The 12590-nt window shown below is 37.2% G+C and overlaps 1 long non-coding RNA gene across 2 annotated transcripts; it reads right to left on the reverse strand.

The window, feature by feature from the left end:
* Positions 1–819: 819 nt before the first annotated feature.
* Positions 820–12255, reverse strand: LOC120536271. 2 transcript variants are annotated; one of them, XR_005635094.1, is made up of 4 exons: positions 11947–12255; positions 8091–8178; positions 2431–2554; positions 820–862 (listed from the first exon to the last, which is right to left on the reverse strand). It is a non-coding gene; the product is annotated as an uncharacterized LOC120536271 (long non-coding RNA). The 2 variants fall into 2 exon arrangements; XR_005635093.1 differs by having other exon boundaries at positions 8091–8197.
* Positions 12256–12590: the final 335 nt, after the last annotated feature.

Raw genomic sequence — 12590 nt, forward strand, 5'->3', positions numbered from 1 at the left:
GATGTCCATTACACATCTACTTCATTTTAACCTTAGCAACTATCTTGGTAGCTCCTCTAAGATGAGGCAAAAGCCTCATGTGATACAAGCTTTACGCTGTGTTTAGTTAACCCTTTAGTTACCTTCAATTCTTTTCCTTATGCTTTTAGTAATCCATTGTTACAACTTCATTCAATTATGTGATTGTGTTAAATTGTAAAAATGATCACGTACGGATTACAAATATTTGATTAAAATTATATAGTTTGTCTGCGTTGGGCTGGCGCCCTGCCCAGGGTTTGTGTCCTACCTTGCGCCCTGTATTGGCTGGGATTGGCTCCAGCAGACCCCCATGACCCTGTAGTTAGGACATAGCAGGTTGGATAATGGATGGGCGGATGGACGTATAGTTTGTCACCTTCTGACTCCAGTTAGCTTTTGTTGAAGTCACTAGCCTAGGAGTTCACATACTTTATCCAGCCAACACTGTGAATGTTTTTTATGATGCATTTATATGAACAATATAATAATTGCATTTATATGAACAATATAATAATTTGTATATTAGTTAGATGAAATTTTAAGACAAATTTGTACCAAAATATGTTTATTTCCAAAGGGGTTCACATGCTTTTTCTTGCCATTGGAAGACGTCTGAGCACACAGATAGCAGTGTTGTACATCTCATTGCTGTATTACTACCTACTCAATGGCCACTTAGCACTGCCTTGGCCACATTTCTCCTCATTTTGACATGAAAGAATTTTGACAGAGGGAAGGATACTGCAGTACTTGGAACAAATTAAGAAAGAAGAGGAGCAGAAAAATGAAAGACACTCACCTTTTTGAATTGCTCAACTTCTGAATGGAGATCAAAATGAGACTATCAATAAAAATTTATAACAAGCAGATTAACAGCAGCAGACAGGTGATGAAAAAGTATTGTAGTCACTGCTTAAAAAACATCAATCTAGGACATAGTCAAAAACTGGAAGAACTCAAAAACTAAATATGGTACCTGAGAAGTTCACATTATGAAACTCGATGTCTCAGTAAAATGTTGCAGAATTCCTATTGACTACTTCTGTCTCCCATGGTGTGCACCTTTGTAATACCAGTAGTTGCTTTGCGAAAATTACTGGGAGGACTTGTCAAAGAGAATTTACAGTATATTTGACAGATGGCAGATGCAGAATAGATGGTTTGCTAAATGTGGTGAAGTGTGTGGCATGGCACCCTGAATGAGAATACCAGATTCTCCTTATTACTGCCAGGCAGAATTTTAGTCAATCACAATTAAATAATACAGATTTTTAGTGTGGGTTGCACTTGGACAGAACCCTGCAGAGCAGTAAGCTGACTAAACTCCATTTTAAAATGATGTTGGAACTACACTTTTAGTATAATTTGAAAGCAATCAAGTTGAGTACAAAAATATGCATTTGCAAGGTGAAGGCTTTTGGACACCATTAAAAATATCCCAGGCTGCCAGTAAGAAAGAATTGTATTATTATAGAAATGCTGAACATGTTCCATCCATCCATCCATTATCCAACCCGCTATATCCTAACTACAGGGTCACGGGGGTCTGCTGGAGCCAATCCCAGCCAACACAGGGCGCAAGGCAGGAAACAAACCCTGGGCACACACACACACACACACTAAGCACACACTAGGGCCAATTTAGGATCGCCAAAGGACCTAACCTGCATGTCTTTGGACTGTGGGAGGAAACTGAAGCACCCAGAGGAAGCCCATGCAGACACGGGGAGAACATGCAAACTCCACACAGGGAGGACCCGGGAAGCGAACCCGGGTCACCTAACTGTGAGGCAGCAGCGCTACCCACCCCACTGCGCCACCATGCCGCCTGGGAATCATAATTTACTGACATTTCAATTCTGGAAGACAGTGTTTCATTGGATGAATGCACTGTGGACTTTCAAACCAGATTTATAATACTGTTGATGAAAGAAACGCCAAGAACTGATACACACCTAAATCAAGTTGAGTGTGCAAAGCACATAGTCATAAAATCATAAAAGGCTGCCTCTGATACTACAGTCTGAGAATAACATGAAGATAGAAGTCAGAGAAACAGTGGACTTTTCAGAGCTTATTGTCAGTTTTTAAAGTCAGCAGGGTCTTGTTTGCCAGAATCTCTCTTTGTTTGACTGATATACAATAGGTGGTACCTTGCTCAGTATCAGGCAATCTATTACAAAATGTAAAAATGACTTTGTCTGTAATTGTCTGATTGTATCCATATTAACTAATGCCTCCAGTCCTAACCTCACAATACCTCTATTCTCAAATGGTGAGTCAGTCTACCATTTACTCTCACCTCTTTTTTCTAATGTCACTCCTAAGATATACTTTTTTGAATAGAATAAAATAAATACAATTAAAGGCATCTGAGGTGAATTCCCCCAGTTATTTTGACTGTCTTACCAGGTTACAGAAGGTCAATCTTCCTGCCTCCAGCAGTCTGTTTTCTTGATTCTTTGCGTATTCCGTGTTCCACCTCCTGTGGTTCCTCTAAGACTGCTAACACACAGTAATGGATGTCCCAGTTCTATATAAGAACAAAAGTGCAGAAACATTAACTACTGAAAATCTGTAAAAGCGAGCTGCCAGCTATTCATACCCTTTACTTCAACAGAAAGACAATTTTTAACACAAGTAAATCAGAGGAGAAAAAAATAAAAAGCAAAAGTGGGTTAGCACATTTCCTTAGTGTAAATCTGTAGTGTCTACTGAATCATTTTTCCATCATTAAATGAAGTCCAGACAACACAAGCATGTGTGCCTCAAACCTCAGATGATGCTGTTCCACATTTTGTAAATCCAGCTCTCTTATGAGATGCACACTTTAGTCACTTGTCAGCAAAACAGCTGAAGCCCCAAAAAGTTCCTGGAAGATTCTTTAAATTAAGGTCTCCACAGACGTAAGCCAAACAGGTACTTAAAAAGAAATAAGTAAGCAGATCTCCTCATGTTTACAGTTCCAGTTTACTCTTCCAAAAGCAATACAGCCAGATCTGTGTTCCAGACACATTTTGTTTGAGGTACTATATTCTCTGTAACACTCTGTATTGTGTTTAAAAGTGATTACTACTGATGCATTTATTAAATAAAAGTTACAGACTAAGATAAAAATAATAAACAAATCTAGTTTTTTTATAAACATTTCTTTACAAAGCGTTGTCCTTCCCTCAGGAGCCCTTTTTCTTTATTCCAATGATAAATCTTACAAACCTCTAGGCTACACTTTTGCAGAAAAAAGTGGTGAAAGCAAGAACCTTCTAAATCTCTTTAATAAAATATTGTTGGAAGAATGCTGTATATGTTTAGAAGGAGGTATTGCATGCATTGCACTGTAAATGAGTGCCAAATTTAAAACAAAAACAAACAAAGCCTTTGTTTAATTCCTATTATAAACAGTATTCTCCTCTTCTCTCTCTCTCTCTCTCTTGTTTCTTTCATGTCTCCTTTCTGAGAGTATCGATTTTACAAAAGTTTTCAGTACACCTTTGCATACTGGCCTCAAAATGCTCTCTAGATAGCGCAGCGGTGCTATTTGCTTGTGCTGCTACCTCAGTGCTGGGTTCAAATCTTGACTTAGTCACTGCCGGTGTAGTTTATATGTTTCCCTTGTGTCTATGTTTTTTTTTCTGGGTACTCTAGCTTTCCTCTGACATCTCTAAGTCAAGCATGTTAGGTTAACTGGCACTCTAAACTGGTCTTATATGCATGATACTCTTGATGGATTGGCATCCAATCCAAGGCTGATTCCTGCCTTATGCCCAATGGCACAGAGATAGAACTTGATAGAACCTTAGACTGGATTTGGAAATTCAGCGATGGATTACTTTATTGGATTGTTTTCCTGAGCTGATAATTAGCGAGAATAAGACAGCATATAAATGAACTCTACTCAACAACACAGAAACAAATTTAGTGATGTGTATTCTCATATGTGTGTGTCTATTATGAGACACAAAGAAATAACCAGGAGATGGTAATGTGAGGCAAGATTCATAGTCAAACAGAAACAGGTCGGAAAAAGGCAAACAAGGAGGCTAATAAAACATGAGGGCAAAACAAGAATCAGAAATCAAAGTCAAAAAGGAGACCAAAGAAGAAAGCAATACTCGACACTACTAGAGCCTGGTACAATTTCAAACTAAGTATGCTAGAATTCACAAACAAGGAGTTTTAGCAATCAAAGGATAAAGTATGATGTGACTGCTGCCATATTTATAGTGTCACATTTCATGATGTAATTAGCACAGAGATCATGTTATGCATTAAGCCATGTCCATCCATCCATCCAATATCCAACCCGCCATATCTTAACTACAGGGTCACGGGGGTCCGCTGGAGCCAATCCCAGCCAACACAGGGCACAAGGCAGGAAACAAACCCTGGGCAGGGCGCCAAACAACCACAGTTAAGCCATGTCACATAAAAAAAACAAAAAACTAAATAGGTATAAAATAAAACTTTCCTAATTCACTCTGAAATGATCAGACAATCTGATAAACAGATTCTACAGGCCAAAAAACATAAAAAGCCCCAAAATATGTGTATCGAACATGTTGATTAATACATAGTGTTCATCATTATTTAAAAACTGAAATGAAGGAACACAATATAGAAGCATAAATTCACTGTTGCATGTACAGTACGTATCTATTAGAGAATAATATATATCTTACATTTTGATAAAATTTTGTAAATATTTAATGATATAAATTTTTAAGCCACTCAATTTATTAGATAATGTCGGCAGATATCCTCTAGCTGAAATCCCAAAGAAATGGTATGGAAATGGACTGGAGGACTGAGTTGTTGTTGCTGAATAGGAAAGGTGTGAAGATGGCTTATCCCATTGGTCTGGGAGTTGCATCAATGAGCCTGAACTAATATAAAGACAGAGGTAACAAAGAAACTCAGTCTCTCTCCACGCAGGAGAAGACCACACAGGAGCAAAGACCAAGACAAAGACAACTAGTAGTCTTTGCATACCAAACTGATTTTTACCCAGGTTGTATTAATCTTATTTTTCCAACATTCATATCTGTACTGTGTTTATTATGTGGGCACATATTACATGAATAGATGTGTAACTTTTCTCCTGCCTGCTCTGGTATTCTATTTGATTGCCTGGTGTTACAGATGTAAAAGAAAGGGAGGAAGTGTTGAACTACAGCAGCAGTTAATCGTGACAGTGTGGTAAGAGTACACAATTTGGGGAATTCTTTTAATGTTTATATGATAAAGAGAAAAAAGGCCACCCTAGGAATGCACCGAGACAATGAACATACAATGCACAAATGTTTGCTAAATTTCTTAAAAAGAGAAAGAGGTCTACACTTAAGATTTATGAAGATTAAAAACATATTTTATTAAGCAAAAACATTTTCAGCTGAAAACCAGAAGCCATAATGTTCTCCCTTGTTTTAGAAACACTTTGGTAAAATCTCAGGCAGTACTAATAGAGATTTTTAAGAGCATGGATAGAAGAACTTGGAATGGCTTACTCATGTACTAACATGAAACCTTGTGAGTTCAAAGTAAAAATGTAATTGCCACATGTTAACAGAGCTCTGGAATACTTATAATGTGTAGTATGCAGTGCAAAAGTATAAAAGCTTATGGCACTAATTGATAATGATGAAAACAAATCTGGAAGTGCTACCAGTCTACAATAGGGCACACTTGTCAATAGAAGGTCAATTCAGAGTCATCAATTAACCGAATACACATGTTCTTGAGATGCTGGAGAAAAACCCACAGAAGCACATGCCAACAGCACAAGCTCAAAAATTAGGATTGGATTCAAACCAGTATCATGAATTGTTCAAGCAGCAGCATTAATCACTTTCTCCATGATAACAATATACCTTCATAGGACAGTACAATGACTTGACTTGTTTCAAAAGCAGGTGGTATGCTATTTTACAGTATATGGAAAGTTAAATGACATAATATGACATTCTCAGATCAGCTTAGTCCAATCCAAGGTCATGGTAGGCATTGGCCTGTTCTGGCAACACTGGGCACAAAGCAGGAAACAGATTTTAGAAGGACTGCAGTCCATCACTGAGCCCACAAATGCACACATTGACACACACAAAAGGCCAATTCACTTAACTCGTGTGAATTGGTGATTTGGGTGGAATATGCTCATCTGGGCATGGAATATGGACCCCTTACACTAGATCCACAATCATGTTATGTTTTTAAATAGGGAAGAATAAGATATCATTTTTTTTATTGTACCAAGAGGAGCTGCTACCTCCTCTGTGTGAAAACTGAAGGAACATTAGAAACTACAGTAGTTAAGGCAAGTTTTAGCAAGTAGTTTGAGTTCTGTATGCTACAATTTCTGTCTAGAATCCTTAGTTCCAAATTGTCTTACTGCCAGGCATAGAAAATGTTCCTTCTTAAGCTAACAGCTTATTTGCTCTACCAGAGCACATGCTGGATGAAAAAAGAGAAAGAAAAGACCACACACATACACCATAGTAGATCTGTAAAGGGCAATGTGTACAGAGGCATTAAGCCACCCCTGTACCAATCTGTCTGTCTATGGCATTTACTTACTTAATTTGGCTCAATGTGTATAGTTTCAAATTATATATCATTTAAAGTTTTTCACTTCATTCAACTTCTTGTTCACTTTACTCTACATGTATTTGTGTACAAAATACATACAAGTTAATATACTTATTCTTTATTGTTGTAGAATAAAGTCTATTGTATTGTGTTATAAAATCTTCTGTTGAGCGGTGTCTTGCTGTATCACTAGAAATGAAATTTACACGAAAGCAGTGTATGGATCATTCCATACCATTTTTTCATGAAATGCAACTAACTAGACATAATACAATTCATTCTACCTTAGATACCACAAATAAACATTCACACAACTACTAAAACTAACTAGGGCACATGATGTGGAAAGGCAAGGCCTTTTAAACAGAAGCCTGAATTTCTTTCTCTGGCCTAAGTGCATGCTTTACCACTGCTCTGTCTGATGTCTGCACTGGAACCCGTAGCTGGGATAAATGACTGGCATCCACAGGCTATATTTAATTTTTCTTAGTACACAGCATAGAGAAAAAGAGAAGTTTAGTTTTATGAGACATGTCTCAGACAGAGGAAGCAGAATTTGTATTTACTAAGTACCTGGCCTTATGTCAAAAACTGTAAACTCCATTAAAAAAAAAAAAAAAACTTCATTAATGAGAGTGATCACTGCCAACCAACTGCTGACTGAGTGACCTCATGCATGCCACAGATTCTGACTGTACCACAAATGAGCACCGGGGCAAGACATAAAACAAATCGCAGTATTTAATTTGATTCATTATTATGCAGTATAGTGCTCTTGTCAGTGGACATTCTCAGAGTGCTGCAGATTTACACATTTCAGTTCAACAAACAAAATAATCGAGTTACTTCACAGAAACTTTAAATTGGCACTACAGGCTAGAAGTGTGCCTTATGAATGACTTGTGACCTATCCTGCCTTGTACCCATTGTTAACAGTACAGGCGCTGTGTTATGCCTTAAGGGCAAGGGTATGGAGAGTATAAGTGTAAGTCAAAAATAAAGCAAAAGCCAAAATCAGGAAAAAAGACATCAAAGTGACAAAACCAGAATGTAATCCTAACTTGTAATAATAATTAAAAAAAAAAAAGATCAGAGAACAAGAAAGACACGCACACACATACATTTTCTTTTCTTTTTGTGAGATATCCACAAACTTGGATAATTAAGTGACCCCAGGAAACAAAAGCACACTTTATACCCTGTGACCCTAGACATTATAGGACATGTGACTTCATGATAGTCACACTATAAAAGATGTTATACCTGATAGTAAAGGCAAGTGAAATTTTTATGATGGGACCAGGAAAAGAAACAAAGTTGTTATGCCAAGCTAAAGCTTCACTCAAATGTTTAACAAAGATTATGGTCAGAAAAATAAACTCAGAAGTTTGTTATTTAAGGCCAAAAACAAAGCAAAACACACACCAACATGTTAAGTTTTGTCCACAGTCTTGGATAACCAGTAAGGAATAAGTAGTGGTGCTGACCTTTGTATGGTTGTCCTAATGACATCACAAGTCATGACCGCCAGTCATCCCATGGTGGTAACCATCCTCGCAACAGAATTCAAAGAATCTACAAAAAACAGAGGCTCCTGTCAAACAAAATGGGATCAGAAAACACAATATATTTAAAACACTTGTAAAATGAGTTCAAACCTAAAAATGCACACCAGAAATGGATCCGACAACCCAAAAAACCTATTATTACATATACAGTATAAAAACCCCAAAAAAGTCTTAAAACATTTTAAAAAGAAAACAATTCATAGTTTTATGTTTGTAATCAATGTTGAAATCTGTAAATTTATATTTACAATATGTGTGCCATACTTTAAAGCACTTGCTGCTTTCTGACAGTTGTGCATTTTAAATAGTTTTTTCTGTTTTGACACTTATTGTAGTGTCCCCACTCTTTGCAAGACACCAGCAGGAATATAAAAAAAGCTGTTTATTTGCTTGACCTTACAACGACTTTGTTAAAACATTCTAACCCTGTTCCCTACATTACAGTGAAACTTGAGACATGATGCTCTCTAGGCTACACAATATGGCAGTATTACATCACAGTACAATACAAACACTATAACGTGTGGTGTTGTGAACAATATATACATTAATCCAAAAAGGCAGCCAGAGGAGGTTTAAGTGTGTGAGAAGAGTAACTCATTCAAGCATTTTTGCCCTACCCCACACATGTATGCATGTATTATAACTACTAGGGGCACCACGGAGTTACAAACTACATAGTAATACCTAATACAATTCCAGGTACAAATAAATACAATTTGTATTTGACAAAATGCCTTTCACTTATAATTACCAGCCAGATAATCCAGTCACGGATCTTCCCTTATCCTTCAAAAGAGCATTGCTCACTGCCTCCAGGACAGTCCTCCCCTGGCAGCACCCTCTGGAGGTCCCCAAAGAACCTAACAGGGCTGGTCTCCAGTCCCCAACTCCCATCAATAATATCCACCTGCAGAGCCACAGCACCATATGTCACCACAGTTGTAGACCCGCACTTGCAGACCCGGAAATAACGTCACCACGGGTTCAGGACTGACTTCATAAAATCACTTTCGGAAGGATTCAGCTGGTCTTGGCAAAGCCCGGAAAGTAACGTCGGGTCAGGGATCCATTCAAAAATGAAGTGACAAAAATGAGAAGGAAAAACAGTACATCAAACCATATAATATGGATCATTGTGAAGTTCGGAGGGTTTCTGCTGTCATGTCATGTCATACATCAAACTAAACAATACGGATCATTTCTGTGAAATGAACTATTAACATTTGTGTTATGTTCGGGTCAGAGGGAACTATTTAACATGTCGACAAAATTAAAATCATTAAGGTTTGTGTTAACTGAAAATAATTTTTTGTTTATATTCATGAAATGAAATATACAATACAGGGTGTCCATAAAGTCAGTGTGCAATTTAAAATAGTTATAACTTTGTAAGTATATGTGATAGAAAGAATCTGTAAAAAGGATTAGAAAGAAGAAACACTTATATTTTTTATTGTTCTTGTTAATTTTCAACATGGGTTACCATCATTACTAATACAAAGGGTAATACAATTCTGTAGTTCTCAGAAAATATTTTCAAGCTGATGCTCAGTAATACCAGCAATCACATCAGTTATCCTCGCTTGCAAGTCTTCTAAAGATCGAGGTTTGGTTGAATAAACATTCATTTTCACATGTCCCCATAAAAAGAAATCCAATACAGTCAAATATGGTGAACGTGGAGGACAAGAAAATCATCCAGCTCTTCCAATCCATCTGTTAGGGAGTTTCTCATGTAGAAACTGTCTAACATGCAAAGCAAAGTGACAAGGAGCACCATCTTGTTGAAACACTGCATTCTCTATTAGTCCTAATTGTTCAAGTTGAGGAATAAAGTAATTTTGCAGCATTTCTAAATAGCTATCACCATTAACAACACGCTCTTCAAAGAAGAATGGCCCTATGACTCGATTTTTTCCCCAATTCACACCACACATTTACTTTGGGAGAATCTCTTTCATGTTCAGCATCTCTTTTCAGTTCCCCAAATATGGCAAAAATAAAACTTCTAAAGACAAATAAAAAAAATAGATACATCAAGCTTTATAATCCTTTTTACGAATTCTTTCTATCACATATACTCAAAAAATGACAACTATTTTAAATTGCACATACGGACTTTATGGACACCCTGTATAATTACAATGTTTATACCATGTTAGAGTTTACTAAAACATTAATAATAAAAGTGATTACATTTTAAAAAAAATTTATGATGCACGTGTGCAATATTGCTCTAAACCAATTTAGAATGAACATTTAAGCCAGTCTAATATTTTTAAACATACAGTATATGTGAAGAAAATGGCAATACATATTCTACACTGAATTATGCTATACCTGTATATTAATTGCCTTATATAGAACTGCTGTAGTTCTTGTCACTTATTATTATAAACGACGGGCCACCAAAGGAAAAAAAATAAACATACTAATAATAACAAATTTATTTAAATAGCACCCTCCCTATGCCCAAAATTCAGAAAGAACAACAGGACCTACAGTATATAACATTGGCTACAAATAATATCTTCAATAAATAAAGATAAATGCAGGATATAGAAAACATTAAAATAAAAGACAATAATCCAGACTAATATACAACATATAATACTACAAAAAATCTTGAACAAATAACACAATTTGTGATAAAAATGCAAACCCTGAGTCCCTGGACAGATAGAGGGGGTAAACTGAAAGAAGGGGCATGATGTCAGGTCTGTTTAACATCTTCCTAACGTTACTTTCCGGGCTTTGCAGAGACCGGCCGAAACCTTCCAAAAGTAATTTTACAAAATCAGTCCTGAAACTGCGGCGACGTCACTTCCGTTCTGCAACTCTGGATCTACAACTGTGGTGACGCATGGTGCTGTGGCTCTGCAAGCGGATGCTACTCACTCCCATGCCACCCTGTGGGAGGCCTAAATTGGTCCAACTTTGTGGAACACTGACACCTGGCGTGTGGGTGAATGAACTGCTCCCAGTGTGCTTGTTTTCCTGCTCCTTCCATTATGGCCCCGTGGCCGGGTATGAATCCTTCCTTTATACTGGCCAGGATGCCTGTCCTTCCACTCTGGTGCCTACAGTATAATCATTTTAAGTCATGTGTTTTACATAATTAAAATCTAAATAAAGAAAACACACTGAAAAAAAAATTGACATTGGTGAAAAAAATTTACATTTTGACAATCCACTGGCATTTTAAATGGCACGGCTAAAGTCCATTTGTCAAAACGATGCTCACGTTCATGGCATTCCCATGCCTTTTCTGTTAAGAATCCACAATTCTTGTTTACCAGAATGAGTGCAAAACTGGATTCCCAGTGGTGAAGCAAGTGGGTTGTATTTTTCTCTTTTTTCACTAACAAAGTTGTGACTGTACCAGGATTCTGGAGTCTGTAGCTGAAATGTCTGACGTCAGATTTACAGTAGTAACTAGATGCCACCTTCAAAACTCTGATGGGTGATGATGATAACCTTCATCTTGAGGCGTATTACATCTTGTAAAGCACTTTGCGCTACATTGTATGAAAATGTGCTATTGAATATTGTGCATGCTGCATACAGCATCACTTAAATAAACAAAACTGAATAAACAAACAAAAACATTTTTGCGACTTTTTTAATTATTGATATTTTGTTATTAGGTATTTATTGTCGCAAAACAATTATTTTGTTTGAAATATACCTCCATATCCCCCTAAACACTCCATAATTTCTCCACACCCCTATTCCGCAAACCCCGTTAAAATTCCTAATGCTTTACTTGTACCTTAAGTAAGACGTTGGGAAGGAAGTTGAGCTGAGTCAGAAGTCTTCTTCTTTCAGGTTGTGTAAAGTGGAAAAGTTTTTTAACTGGCTGTGGATTTGCTTGCGGTAATCTGAATCAACTTCTTACCACACGACAAGGTAGAGAATCCATCACGTAGTACAGGAGGCATGAAGCTTCCTGGGTTTTCTCGTGTGGGTAGTTTCCAGAAAACAGTCTGTAAAGCACCAAGAAGTATGAAGGGTTTAAAGGGTGCGCTAATGTTCAGAGGCGACTGCCATCGTACCCGCGCGCCAAACAGGTACCCGCTAAATGTACGTCGCCAGCCATTTCCCAGAAGCCTCAGCGATGTGCGCGTATTAATAAGCCTGTTTCATCCCCTCTCATTTTAGTCTAGAGCACTGTTTGTCACCTCTTGGATTTTGTTCTCTGAAGGTGTAATTCTACTTTTCGGAAACTTTTTTTTCCTTCTAAAATGCTCTGCATGATTGAAAGAAATCCGGATTGTCTCATAGTAAGTTCTTTCTTTAAACCTCGTAAGTTTCAGGGTAGCATATTAAACGTGAAATGTTCAAGGTGAAAAATTCAAAGGTTACAAAAGTGAACAAAGTTCCAAAATGAATAAAGTTTCATGTTCCAAAGTATCT

Source organism: Polypterus senegalus, chromosome 10, assembly GCF_016835505.1.
Source record: "Polypterus senegalus isolate Bchr_013 chromosome 10, ASM1683550v1, whole genome shotgun sequence".
Lineage (NCBI taxonomy): Eukaryota > Metazoa > Chordata > Cladistia > Polypteriformes > Polypteridae > Polypterus > Polypterus senegalus.